This window comes from Cynoglossus semilaevis, chromosome 8, assembly GCF_000523025.1.
Source record: "Cynoglossus semilaevis isolate Cse_v1.0 chromosome 8, Cse_v1.0, whole genome shotgun sequence".
NCBI lineage: Eukaryota > Metazoa > Chordata > Actinopteri > Pleuronectiformes > Cynoglossidae > Cynoglossus > Cynoglossus semilaevis.
The window spans coordinates 6,881,282-6,895,984 of NC_024314.1; the positions used below are offsets into that span (position 1 = coordinate 6,881,282).

General features: G+C 41.9%; 1 long non-coding RNA gene across 2 annotated transcripts in view; it reads left to right on the forward strand.

Annotated features, from left to right (window-relative positions):
- Positions 1-8,083: 8,083 nt before the first annotated feature.
- Positions 8,084-14,703, forward strand: part of LOC112487396 (uncharacterized) — a 42,032-nt gene continuing 35,412 nt past the window's right edge. For both annotated transcript variants that reach the window (XR_003050454.1, XR_003050453.1), the window contains exon 1: positions 8,084-8,422. This is a non-coding gene — a long non-coding RNA (uncharacterized LOC112487396). The remainder of the gene's footprint in view (positions 8,423-14,703) is intronic.

A 14,703-nucleotide genomic window follows, 5' to 3' on the forward strand; every position in this document is an offset into this window, starting at 1 on the left:
TATGAATGATTGAGAACTTGCCTCTGCTTACATTCTCCTTATTACCTCTGCTGTTTCATCGCACTTGGCCACGACATGAATAACAAAATGAGCAAAGAAACGTCCTAAAGATTTTTGTTCCCTTTGAGGCTACGTTTTCGATCACACGTCCGACAGATAACAAACAAAAATACATTCTAGCTGTCACTCCACATCCATCATGTGACCTCAGGTCTTTTATTCACACTCAGGTTTTATTCATAGAGAAACAACACAGTTCTAAACACACAAAAACGCACACCAGTGCAAAATGAAGGCTCGTTAATAATTGACAAGGTCGGAGTGCCACAGTGCCGGGTGAAGGGACAGCATGCAAACACCGCAAAAGAACAGTCACGGCTCTACTGAGTAATTTATTTATCAACCAGGGCTACAGCTGGGCAGGCCAAGTGTTGGCAGTGGGAGCCCAACATGATGAACTGAGCTGCCCAGGGGTGGGCACCACGGTTCATCATGTTGGGTCATTGTGTGTTTTTGGGTGGCACTGACCCTGGCACAGTTGAAGTTGATGTAGAGACAGAGGTGAAGAAGATGGCCAGCCTGAGTTTTTCTCCCTTTGGTCAAATAAATGGCATTTAGTTGGATGTCTTTCATCATGTGTCAGAGGTGGTGCAGAGGTTGGTCACACGGGAGAGCCCCTGACATAGAACACTCTGTGTGTTTATTCAGTGTCACTCCCTATTCTCCCACTCGACCTCCAGTCTCAGTTCAACCTTTTAGCTGAAGGTTTGTGTCTTGCGTTGACAAATGAGTGGTCAACGCACAAACTATGAAGTATAAACGCTGGCTGCTACAATCAGCGGCCTTTAGACTCATAAATATGACAGCCCTGGCAGTTTGTTGCCCTTTTCTAAAGCGCTGTGTTGTCATATCGGTGGAGGTATTTAATCAGGTGATGGATTTGTTTCTGAGGTTGTCCAGTAATCAGTGAGTTTGTAGGGAGCAGAGTCAGCCCCAGGCATAAGAAAATAAGCTCTAACTTCAGGTAGTACAGCCATAAATGGCTGTAAAGTCCCAGAGAGATCAATTATATTATTATATTTCATGCAAAACCTAATCAAACAAGCCCAAAAGTTCAGCACACTCAGCTACCTCTGTCAAATCAACACCAGTGTAACTAATAGACTTGATAGATTATGTATGATTTACAGTTAGTGTGTGAATGATAGCTTACACTAACATAGTGTTAACATTCGTCTATAATATTGACTTCAAATTTTGCTTAATTCGTGGTTTTTTAAACTTTAACTTAAACAGTTTTTTTTAAGGTTTTATGTCACAGTACACATGACTTAGTAGTACTAACTAACTAACTACCCAAAAAATGGACAGGATTTAAATATGGTCTCAGTTTCAGTAAGTCCTCCATAATATTAACATTAATTAATATCAGTTCTGAATTTTGTTTCTGTCTCAGTTAGTAAACAATCAACAGCGCCTCCAGCTGGCTCCCATACTTTATGCCATTTGATATTGTTAGTATTGACATGTTCTAGTGTATGTCACAGACTGGTGGTATCATCAGAGCCACACTAATCAAGCCATGCCCTGTTATTGCCCTTTCAAAATATAGATCAGTGGCAGCTGGAAAGCAAGAGCCGATGAACTCTGGCCGAGCCCATCAGTGACAGGTGAAAGATAGCAGCTGGCAGATCCATGGAGGGGTCACAGTGGTAGTACGAGCCTCAAAATGCCCTGAGTGAAGAACAGAATATTCACACAAAATAAGACTGACGTTTACTCAGGGGAGAAATGAAGGAAAATTCTGGCATTTACATCTGTGTTTGTGCTGCATATCTAGTCTCTGTCTGTGTCAGGTAAGTGATACAGGTGGACAGCAGTACAGGAGGCTCAGGTGTCCCATTACTTGGAGCAGCTGGCTAGTGCGGCCTGTCCGAGGTCACCCCTCCAGGAATCTGCCCCCCTCCACACCTACTCCTTGGCCGTGCGCCACGCTCGCCCCGTCATTGTCACCTGATCCCAGCTGTGCATGCAAAGCATCGGCAGCTCCGCTGCATGACAATGGAGCTCTTTTAATTATCCCGGACAGGTCCTCGCCCAGGTGATGACGGCTTGAATGTACTGGCCTCAGTCATGGGACGAACAGCTTAGGCATTCAGGCATGCAGCCTCAGAGGCATGGTGATAATTGATCACATTGTGGAGGCGTGTATGGATCACAAAGGCTCATGTAGGTGAGTAGTGTTACATTTAGCTCACACAGTGAGCATACTTAAAAGAGCCACGGCCTTGTCCACTCATTTCAGGCTTCAGAGCTCCAGCACAACAGAACTTTCTCTGAAGGTAAAGAAGTTCCACGTGGTTCTAAGGTAAAGCATACCATAGGAACCAAAGCATGTTAACAGGTGTCTTCCACAGGTTCTATCGTTATGTGTTTGTCAAGCACAAAGCAGTTTTTGACAGTTTTTTGTCACTAAATCTTGAGACAAAATGGGTTACTGCCACCAAGTGAGTAGATGAGTGATGACACGGGGTCACATGAAGTTCACATGCAGTACAGGGGCGCAAAGACACAAATTGTTTTTTAAGGATTTTTAAGGTGAATAACTGGTGGGTTGACATCATTCTCCTCCTCGTCCTCCTCCTCCTTCTGCTCCTGTAACCAGGATTAGAGTCATACCAAAGGTTCTGGGAGATACTACTGGCAGAAATTAAACAGGCTTCATTATTTGGATTTTAAAGCATGGCCTCTTTAGCTTTCCAAGGAAATTGAGTTTGTGACTGAAAAAAATGCACTTTTCCTTTTAACCCCCTTGACCAACCATCATAGACACACAAACTTTCTCTTTGAATTCTAAACAGGCAGAAAGGTTGGAGGATTGGCTGTTGGAGGGAGTTATGGAGCCCTGATCCTATTATGGCCCCCACCCCTCCTCAGAAATGTGTCTGCATGGCCCAGGAGCCATGCATTAACCTTTTGCTGCTCTGTGCTTTAATTCATCGGCGAAGTGTAGCTTTTGTGTCAGTGCTGCTTTTTTTTTGTCAATTCTGCACTGGCCACTGGAAATGAAGGAACATGTGCTCTTTGTGGCCAGGAGGTGCAGTTAGTCTGACTCCTGTGATTAAAGGGGGTTCATGGTCGCAGTCTTATGCAGTGGCAAAAATGACCTCAACACTTTACCTTGTGTAAACATGAGACATAAGCAGCCAGCATGTGTCGTATCCTGTGAACAAAAAATGTGTGTGACAAAAAAAATAGCTACGGAAAGGTTTTCTTTTTTTTTTTTTTTTTCAACAATGAGAAGACCGTCTGAGGTAGCTGTCCAAATTTAAACAAAGCTGGTGCAGCCACACGACAGGTTTGATAATGACAGCAAACAGACTGTGGAGATTTATGAAGCACAAGTGAATAATTTAGAGATTTTCAGAAAGAAAAAAACAGAAACCATCTCCGTGAAGACGTCACACTGTGATTCTGGAATGTCTGAAAGAATTATCAGACCTGGAGATTTGTGCTAATACTGACACATTTCCCAACAGATGTGTCTGTGTTCTCAGAACTAGGGCAGAGTTAATAAAAACAAAACATGTTCATAGGAGTGGAAGTTATTTGATGGTACTCTGAGAAATATCTGATGTCATTTAATTTTAAAAAGTATAAAGGATGCAACTGTATATATAATTCTTCAAACGCAATAAACTAACATTTGGTGATTTTGGAGCAGGGATGGTGATGACATCATCAAGAGAGGGTGTTGGTTTACAGGAGTACTGAACAGAGGTTGGAAAATATTGATGTATTTGGATTTTTTTTTCTAAATTGTCTCTGAATATTTTATTAAATTTCATACTTTACCTGCATGATCCATATTCACCTGACAGTGTTGATACTGACTGTTGGATCTTGGTCCTGTTACTCGCTTCTTCATTTCTTCCAGGCTTCGGTGAATGACTGAGAACCGTCACAGACCAATCACTTCCTAGTCACTCCTGGTTAAACATTTATTGAATGTAACCCTGTCACTTCAGATATGTTCAGGTATTTCTATCACAAGTTCAAGTCATCTGCCCTGGGTTCACTACCTTCATACCTACTTGTGTGGCACTTCCTAACTGGCTGTGCACCTCTGCTAACGTGTTGGCTCAGATACCAAAGAGAAGCTCTGCAAACAAGCATTAAAGTGGCCTAAATCTCCAAAGCTGCTGTGTGCTCCGTGTGGTCTCTGAAAGGTATCCAACCATTTATGTGAAACCTAAGCATTTCTTGATCAAAGGCTTTCTGAGGGCTGCAAGGTGAACGAGGAGCTTTGTAGGATTCTCACTTGATTAATTCACTCCAGCGATTGGCTTGTGTGTGTTTAGTGTCTCTAAAGACAGGAATCTTTCACCAGCGTGAGCGGATTAACACATCAAATCCCACCTTTCAATCAATACGGAGGTAATGGAGTGATAAAAAACACTGCGTGCTGCCAGCAGCCAGTGCAGATCTAGGCAGTATTCTCTTGTGCACAGCCAGAGTTAGAAACACTCACACAGACAGGACAAGTAGAAACATTTGCAGGAATGTGAAAGAGTTGTAGGGTTTGTTGTTTCATGACGCTGTTTGACAGCAACATTTCTAATTCATTTGACCCTTTTGTTGCAGAGGCATTGTGGGTAGGGTTGATATCTGATTGAAATCTAGCATCACCCAAGGCTTTTGACTGAGTCTCACAGCTTCACCCACAGTTGACAGAGCAAAGTCCAATAAAATTGCTGTTGTTGATTTAAGTAAATTATTATGAGGAAATTGCAAATATTTGTGCATTTTATATGTACTTTTATATTTTATTTATATTATTATTTTGTATTTTTACATATTTGTTCAGAGATAGCACTCATGTGATTCTGCTGAAGACATCTCACCTCCTGACAGTAGCCACTGCGGATCGTGTGTTTGCACAAACTTGACATCTGACCTCTTGCTGCAGGCTCATGACCCTTCTCACTGACCCATCAACAAACAAATTAGTCAACATTGACCTTTGAAGTCTGAAACTGTTGCCTTCACTGTCACTTTCTTCTTTTGGTGACCGATGCCCTCTACTGAAAGATCAATTGCAGAGCTCTGGTAAATAGAATAAAAAATGTTCTCTGTGCTGGTCAATGAATATTAATTCATTCTACTGGTTCTGTTTTATGCCTTTCTCCACCAAAGGCTATGTGCAGAATATTGGCTTGGGTTTAACTCAGCATCAAGTCATATAATTTTCATAGAGTGCAGAATAATTAATGGTGTCAGTTAAAATGATTATCAAATCGATTGATACAGCCTTAAAATGTCCTCATTTGGGAATACAACTAATTATGCATCATTAAACATGTTGAATGAATGCAGTCAAGTGTTGAAACTGGCCACATTAATCTATAAGCAGTAAAATGGTGTTGAAAGAGTCTGGTCTTTTCAGGAAGCTGAGAAAGATGTGGGTGGGTTTATTTTGGAAGGAAAAAAGGAATGAAAATGAAAGAGTAAATCCAAGATTGGCACACGTACTTATTGACTGATTAGGGATTCACAAAGAAGGTCCAAATCCACTGGAGTCAGTGCTAGCAGGAGACCAGCTGTGGAAACAGTTCCATGTTTATTTATTTATTTTTTTATACCAGCAACACTGTCTTCATTTTTTGTAGTGCAGCTTGTATGTAACTGCCTTCCTGGGTCTTAACTTGAAAACACATCGTACACCAGTCTTACAGTTCTAAAATAATTTAAAATTTTAAGCAACTGAAATACATCTTTGTCAAATTTATAAAAAAAACCAACTATATTGCTAACAGCAAAAATGTCAACAACAAAAACAAAAGTCTTCATTGCTAACAACCTAAGTATCATCTTACACATATGTGCAAACACCCCCCCCCCACCCCACACTGTCCCTGTAAGCTAAGACAGGAACAGCCGTCCAATCAGCCAGACGACGAAGAGGGCTGTAACTGTAGCTCACCTTAGAAGAGTATGCAAACATGATCGCCGATTGGTGCTCCAACTAACAACGTCTCATTTCTGATTTGCTCTGCACCCACAGCAACGTGTAACTTCCTGTAAAGTGTGTTGCGTGTGTGGATTGATGCCTCCTTGGCGTCTGCCGCTGCCGTCCCCAGCAGATGGAGCGTGCCTGCATTAGCACTGATGGCACTGCGATTCTCTGAGGTCTCGTTCCTCCTGCTCTGCCTTTTCAAGCACCAAGAACAAAGGCAGTGTTTTAAATTTGTCAAAGCTGCAACGGGGACTGTGTGGAAATGTGATAAGACAAAACAACTGCACTGAGCACCAGGGGCACAAAGGAGATTGTGGAAGGTAGAGAGACAGAACTCACTGCTGATGGATGGCTCTTTATGTGATGTTGCAGAGACTTCATTGATGAAAAATGCAAAGTGTGTTATGTTGTTGGTTGACTTTATTTAAACTACCTGTTGTAACAGACTACTGTTGCTAGGGGCAGGGTTGGATGGGCAAAACCCAGATTTAACACTTCCTTTTAACGGTAAGTTAAGATGAAGGAATATAGGATGAAGATATTTAAAAGTGCATTATAAATGTTTCTGATGAGGCAAAGTCAGTCATGGGCTCAGAGCCAGGATTCTAAGACCTGGACCAAACCATTTGATCAAGGCACAGGCGTTAATGGTTGAATAGCTCTGAGCCGGAACACATAGGGGAATGCTGCCATCCAAACTTGCATGAATAAACCCCACAGATCTAGGCAAACATTTGCAGAAGGCTGTGGGAGACCATCTAGAGCTAGCCTAGCCCCTCAAGCATGGAGATGATGTTGGGTGTAACTCTAAAAACAACTCCGGCCCCAGTGTTTGAACCACACGTTTGGGTGGAAATGAGGAACGTGTGCATTATCAGGATAGCGGCAGACACGGGGGGTCCAACACGGAGGTAGGATTAGGTCTGTCATTTGATCACCGTGTGGCTGATCCTGTCAGAGCTGAGCTGCAGACCCAAAAGTCAGCCTCACAGCACGCCCTCCTACACTTTAGTTTTTAATCTGCGTGGAAGTGTACTTTGGTGGCTTGATGAAGTGCCTTAGCTGATTAATGCCACACGGAACTTTTGAGGTCATTTCCAGGACTTTAATTAGGTCAGTCACTGAGTAAATCACACTTGCACAATTGAGTTCTCAGTAGAGGATCTTCAATTAGGCTCGGCTAAAGACTGAGGAAACCTGATTACTGCATTTACCAGAGGAGAAGTTCCAAATTTAAAGGTCAAGAGGGGACGGTGGCCAATCGCTTACCTTCTGTAGATACAGGGATCTTCAGAAGAAAATGAAAAGTTATGCAGGCACTTTAGTAGTTGTTAGAATGGCAGAGGTTGTGGGGTAGACTCTTGTTCAAGCCAGACGCACTCAAATGAGATTATGAAGCCAAATCCAAGCAATCTGTGAAAGCCGATGACCTTTCCCCGGTTAAACCTACACAGACTACCTTGTAAGGCCTTTAATTGATTAGCCATTAAATCTGCCCACCGGCACATCTGTGACAAGTTATCTTATTTACTGATTCAGGGCTCTTTCATCCTGCAGAGCTTTGTTGAAGCAAATTTCATTTAGTGTCCGGTCACAACAGCAAACGGATGAAAAGTATATTGTTCTTAAAGTAAAAAAAAAAACTTCAGGCAGTAATAATATATGCTATTTTAGCTGCTAATCAAATACCAAGGGTAAAGGCCACTTTAATGTCTGTTTTTTTTCTTCAGATGTGAACGATGGCCTCTAAGCATCCAGTGTTTGTGTGAAGACAGACTCATCCATAGTGCTTACAACGCAGTCCTTTAGCAAAACAATGCTAACAACATCATTGTTCGCCTCCTGCTGAGTTACTAGCAGCACAAAGACGGAGTTCACATCTAGCCCGTGAACTAGGGCAGCATTAAGCAGCTAATGAGCCGGATGTTTCTCTTAAGAGTTGGTGGAGAGCGTATTATATTAGCAAACACGGGAGCACATACTGAGTATACAGTATGTATGAGATACAGGAGACCCTCCTGTATCTCATACATACAAACAAACCATCACTGCTCAAGGAATATGCAAATTCACACGTGCATATGGTAAATGACGAGTGACTGAGGGGGAAAGGTACAACTGAAAAAAGTGAGGAAAATGAAGAAATTTCATTCACACAAGTCAGTGAATCCTGGGAAATAACAAGAATATTCTCCTGCATTCTTTCATCTGTCCACCAGATGTCCTTGGACTTTTTACAAATATGTTATTCTCTTTTACCAATGGCATCACTTCCTGTTTGAGTACATAGAGGTCAAATGTCCTGCTCAAATGTTTGGTGTGGAAGTGTCACTCTTGGAGACACTTCAGCTAACCAAGCCAGAGAGATTCAATGAGTTCTTCTAATCAACCGCCAGGAAATCTCAGGTACCATTTTTGTTTGTACTGCCCAGTTGTACTGAGAAGTGTCAAATACAGTCCTCCATGACTGTTTTGTCAGGACTCAACTGACAAAACAGTTTTAAAAAGAACATTATTTGTAGCAGTAAATCTAATGGTTTTGTGCTTTGCTTCACGCTGTATCAATGATAGACTATAGCACTGTTTCCCAAAGACTGGGTCGCAACCCTCGGGTGGGATGCAAAAAATATTGCTGATATATTATTGAGTTAACAAATAATGTCTATTGACTTTTAAAATATGGGTCAGCAGAAAGAAAGTTTGGGAAACACTGGACTATAGTACGTCTTAATACTGCACTGGTGATGCCTCTTCTGTGGTGTTACACACATCTGTACAGTAAATGCTCAGTTTCCCTTCATTTCAGTTTAACACATTGGTCTCGCAGCAGCGTCATTGCAGACGTGCTGGATGTGATTCTCTTTGATTGTGTTGCAGTGTTTGAAGAGAAAAGCCATGTTGTGTTTGTGGAAGTTTGACTGACAGTGTTGTACCAGTTAGTGCTGGAGTTTTCTCCTCTCTGCCCGCTCTTCTGCTTTTATAGGTTTTAAAGAAAACCACGTTTTAAATCCTTCCCTGTTGTGATTTTGTTTCTTAACCTTTCCTCCGCTTGCGTTGGGATATGTGTGGCCCAGTGGTTTATGAACCGGATGACACCTATTTAATGCTCCAGTGGTTGAAGGAAGAAAACAGATATTGTTGGTAGAGACTTTGAACTTGCTGTGTGTGTGTCTTGTGCACAGGGCGACCAGGATACACAGATTGTTTCTTGTCTTGTCTACCTCCTGTGTGTTCTCCTTTCTGTTTTAACACTACTTTTTTACTATTTGCCTGTGACCAGTTTCCCAGTGACTTCATTGTATAATACTTATATGTTTTTTAACTCTCCAGTCTTATGTAGTTGTACTTAAACATGGGCTAGAGTCGTAGGAAGTTGCAGTTGTCTTTTTCTTCTTTCAATTTTCTCTCACTGTGCACAGTTAAACCAGTATAATGTCACTGCTTGTTGTTCACATCATTAAAATACTAATTTGTCTGTAGATAACTTTCATTACCCTAAACAGTCTCATCCAATGGTGAATACAATTTTATCCCAAATGTTAAAAATACATTTGGCTACAAATACTTGGGATTAGTGATATATTTTATATAAAAAAAATACCCTAAATATAATCACATGTTGTTGCGCTGTTGATGAAGCCAATAAAAGAGGTTGTGGTGGATTGGTGGTTAAGGAAGCGGACTTAGGGCCGGAAGGTTTCAGGTTCAAGTCCACCTGCTAAGTTAACACTGAGGTGCTCTGAGCAAGGCACCGTTCCTTCCTTAAGCTGCCCCCCTGTTCACTTTGGTGATGGGTACAATGCAGAGGTCACAGGATATTGTGTGGACAAGTAGTTCACTTTCCCTTCCTTACATTTGTGTGAAAACCTCCACCTTCTGCTCATAGTGAAGTCTGTGACGGAGTATCAGTGTGTTGAGATGGATTTCTATAGTTGGAATAGTTCTTTCTATCTCTTCTTTGGTTAGCTCACATAGCTGTTTTCTCTGACCAATCAATACAAATACAGTCTGAAATACAGTATGCTGTGTACAAAAGTAAAAGATGTCTCATCTGCCTGTTAACATTCTTGCTTTACCAAGGTTTATTCCATTAGACGGAAAAAGAGCAGTGAATGATGGACGTTGGAGCTGTGAATAGAGACAATTTTAATTTCAGTTCTTGCTTATCATCTTCATGGCGACTGGTGCTGTTAGTCAGCTCTGTTAAGAGCAGGCTGATGAATGAAAGTTGTGTGCAAACAGCAGACTAGATAAAGCCATGTGGGTGATGAATTTGGCCAGAGTGCAGCTGGTGCCCACTTTGGTCTCTGTTTCCATCCCACTCCTGAACACAAGAGTTTATCCAAGCTCATTAAAGCTTAAAGCCGTCTGTGGAAAGCTGCTTTCTCTCCTGCTTTAACCATTTTCTGAACAACTGCAGCCGATTTCACGTCTGATCTCTCTCTCTCTCTCTCTCTCTCTCTCTCTCCTCTGTCACTGATGGCACGACGTTCCTAATATCTGTCTAGTGTTTAAAATGTGCAGTTAAATACCCATACTGTGGTTCCAGCCATTGTCTTCAGGAGATGACATTCATTCTTTACATAGCGGAGAGACGCAGGAGGAGTCTGGGTGTGGGTGGAGAGCAGGAGCAGCAGATGACAACAACAACAACATTAGTCTGATCACAGAGGGATTTTCAATCTCGTTGAAGAAAGGCGTTTCATAATGTGCCAATGTGGGATGGTTTAAATGCACCTTGGAGGAAAATGCCTTCGTAATTGTTGTTTTGTGTTTAAGGAAGGAGGGTGGCTGTGATGGATAAGGTGGAAGTAAACGTGGTAGATCTTTAAAGTTTGTCCGTCTGCTTGACGTGGAAGGAGGAACAAAACTGAGCATCTGTGCACCTGGAGGTCAACTTAAGTATGACATGAAACACCAACAACACAATTGGCTTTTTCATGATAGAAATTGTGGGTAAGAAGCGTTGGAGAGTCACAGCATCCTGTAAAGTTGAAGGTCAGTGTTCCTGTGTTGCAGTGCTCTTGGAATTCCAATAAAAAGCATCACTTTGTGTGTGTGTGTGTGCCTTGTCTATCCTGTGTTTTGTCAGAGTGGAAAAGGCCCACTGAGATCTGTTTCCCCAACAGATGGAAACTTGTGGGTACATTAGGCTGAGGATCACGCTCCAGCAGGTTCAGTCAAGAATGTCGCAGAAACTATTGATTCTACAGTGTGAAGAGAAAATTAGAACTCAGACATCAGGTTTACAATTTCTTTTGGTTCCTTTCCTTCTGATTTTCCTTTTCCTTCTCACACAACGTTGATCTCTAGAACGACTGTTCGACAATTGACAATCGACAACTGGTCGACTGTTAATCTGTAATAATAAATGTGTGCACATTCAAACACACATGCAGAGTTGGCTCTCTGTTATTTTCTCCCACCTTCGGCTGATGTTGGTCCAGTTTGATCCCGTACCCTGTTGAGGACCGCAGCAGGTGTGAATCAACCTTATGGCCTGACTCACCTGGTCCTCCGGCTGTGAGTCGGTAACGGGCCGTAAACTAAGTGTCTGTCTGGTAGGTAGGAAAAGCAACCTGGAGATAATGTAATGCAATGATGCAACCTCTGCACAACTCCTGCAGCTGCTTTGAACATGATTCAGTCAGTTTAGAACAAACATGGAGGCCTGATAAAACACATGGCTGAACATTTTTTGCTTTTTCTCCAAGTGAAAAAAAAATGGTGGCAGAAGTCACTTTAAGGCATCAAATATTCAGATCTGGAAAGTTCTTCCTCCCCTGACATTGGCAACATGTTCAGTGAAAGGAAAGATGTTGGTCAGTCCTCTGCTTTTTTTATTCCTTTTGTATTGGCAAAGTTTATATAAATAAATTCTTCTCCAGACAGTGAGTCACATAAAAAAGGAAACATGTGGTCAGAGCATACTGTAGTAAAACTTCAGTCAGTCCGTCCGTCCAGTGAGAAACTCTCTCTCAGAGAGATCACAGCTATTTATTTAGGCTTTTTCCCCCGACTGTCATGTTTTACAGTGACATTTCTGAAGTGAGACCTAAATAACTCTGCCCTTTTCACAGGATGGCTAATTTAGATAAATAATAGCTTTATACATATTGAAGCAGTATTTTGAGCTGACAAATAATCAAACGATACAGTTGACAGGTGAGTGCATAGAGACGTCTAGACATCTGTCAGTGAATCCACAGAGTACAAAGAGCCAGTGTAAACACAAACTTAATGACAGGAGTTTAAAACTGACTGAAAATAGTTAGGCATAAAGAGAATTTTATTCTGAAAATCACCTGGTGACAAGAGTCTTCCTGCAGAGACCCCTGTTGGCAGATAGAACTGTTGTCCAGCCTCCATTTACAGCTATTAAACTGCAGTGAACTTTATATGGAACACTGTCATTCCAAATTAAATGAAAATATAAATACAAATAGTGACATAAAGACTTCAGAAGGACAGAGGACGGCAAGATCACTGTGATGATATGATGGGACATGTCACTAGGTTGGTTTACAAATGTCTATATTTTTACAAGCTGCTCCTCTAATTTATTCTGTTAGAAAACTGGAACAACCACACATGTTGTTTGACTCAAACATGGACACGTTGTATATGTTATCAGACACACTGTCACAGCTGTCCGTGGCCCAAGGGAGCCATGGGACTCAGTAAACTATCACTATAGTAGCACAAGTAATGGTGTGGCAGGGCAAGGACAGACTGGGAAGAGAAGAGAGTGAGGACAGCCGCTTGTTTGAGAATCGGCTGTTGGAACTCCTGAGTGAGCTGCTGCTGAGAGAGAGATAATAGTTCTGTTCCTCCTCCAGGCTCCCTGTCAGCTTCTGGTAAAGCAGCCTGGCCCATTTATGAGACACGAGGAAAGATGGGGGGTGTTTTGGGCTGGCTTGGATGAAAAGATTGGAAAGGGGGGCGCTTAGATTCTGGCTGCAGGCCCCGAGCAATGTCATACTGCCATGATTCATGTGCTGGCGGTGAGGATGCAGTATTTCATGCCTTGTTTTGTGGTGGTGGCAGTCAATGTGGTGGTTTTATCGACCTGTGTGTGCTGCTTATTTGCATTCACGTGTGCGATTGCCGTCTCCAGCTCTGGCCGGTGGTCAGGTTCCTGCAGGATGTAACAAGTAGTGAGTCGAAATGTCTGTCTTTCCGCAGCTCACCTCACGGCCTGTCAGTCTCACGTCCTTGTGGTTGTACTTTGGTGGTGAAAATGATGAATAAGTCAAGGAGAAAGTAAGTTCCTGGAATTTGTTTTGGGTAAAACGCAGACCAGAGTGGCTGCTGCAGCGCTGCGAGAAAAATTAGACAGATGTTTGATGAAGACAGAACGTAATAAACAGAAGTTTTCCTGGCATAATTAGCAAGAAAGCCAAGGCAATCAATTCAGTATTAATCACTTTTAAAAAAGCTGAACTTCTGAAGATTTTAAGCTGCGGTGCACTGGAAAAAAGTCAGTCTGGTCCTCAGGTTGTTGGCTTCATAGCTGTCATTCTCCTGACACTGCAGCTAAATCGTGTATTATAAATATGTCATGGTCAGAGGCCAAAAAATTATACGTACAAACCAGATTTTCAAAACATTTCAGGCAGTTTGGGTTTTTCATGTCCAACATCAATATATATGTTTAAAATGAAAGATTTGAGATTTATAGCAGCAAAAAAACGAGACCAGAGCAGGTTCACCTGTAGCACTGTTCAAGAGTTTGGAAACTGAATATACTGAGTGTCACAAATATGGAGGCTTCAAGATTATTAACTGTAAACAGTGACAGACTTAAGTATGGGTATGAGTCACTACACATCTGTCCACCTCCCAGTAAATACAACGTTTGAACTAGTAATGAAGGAGTGCATTACTAGCACCAGTTTCTGAATTTGTGTGTAAAATAAACAAACTTTATGATCCCTCAGAGAATTCTCTCAGGATTTTAGTCTTTAAATGTAAACCAGGCAAACGTGAAAAAACAGACGTTTGTGTGTACCAACTTTTCTGGAATAGTGTCCGCAGTCAGTATTAAAGTGTTCAATGGCAATAATGAGTTTCAGTGGTGTTCTTCAGCAGTAACGGGCTGTACACGAGTAGCCAATAGGCAGCATACCTGTGGTGTTTCCTCTCAGTGAAAAGTACTGGGTGGTGCAGATACTTAAAGACAGAGAGGTTAGAGCAGGCTGCAGTCCAGAACTGAGGCTGACTCTCACTCTGGCTCCCAGCTTTGGATTTCTAGTAAAGCATGTGGAAGTGCTTTTGGCTTGGTACTGAGAGAGAGAGGGAGAGAGAGAGAGAGAGAGAGAGAGAAGGAGAGATAAAACAACCAGTGGTAGAAGCACAAGGAGCTGAAACAAAGCACATTACTCTTCATTTTTGTCATATCCAACTTGCCAGCAACCATAGAGCAGAAAAACAACAAGCCACAGAATTATGATGAATGCAGTCAAGAGGGGAAAGTGGCTGCAAACCTATAACAAGCAGCATGCAAACAGGCTTTAAATGTACCTTCATTCAAAGGCTAAGGCGTTTCATATTGGATTAAATTACTCCTGTGACCAAATTGAATCAATTTCCCACATTTTGTTATATTGTTTTTTTTTTTTTTTTGAGACGATCAACTTGATGTCATATTTGGTTTTGCGAGTTTGAAAAAAATGCTGACTGTGACA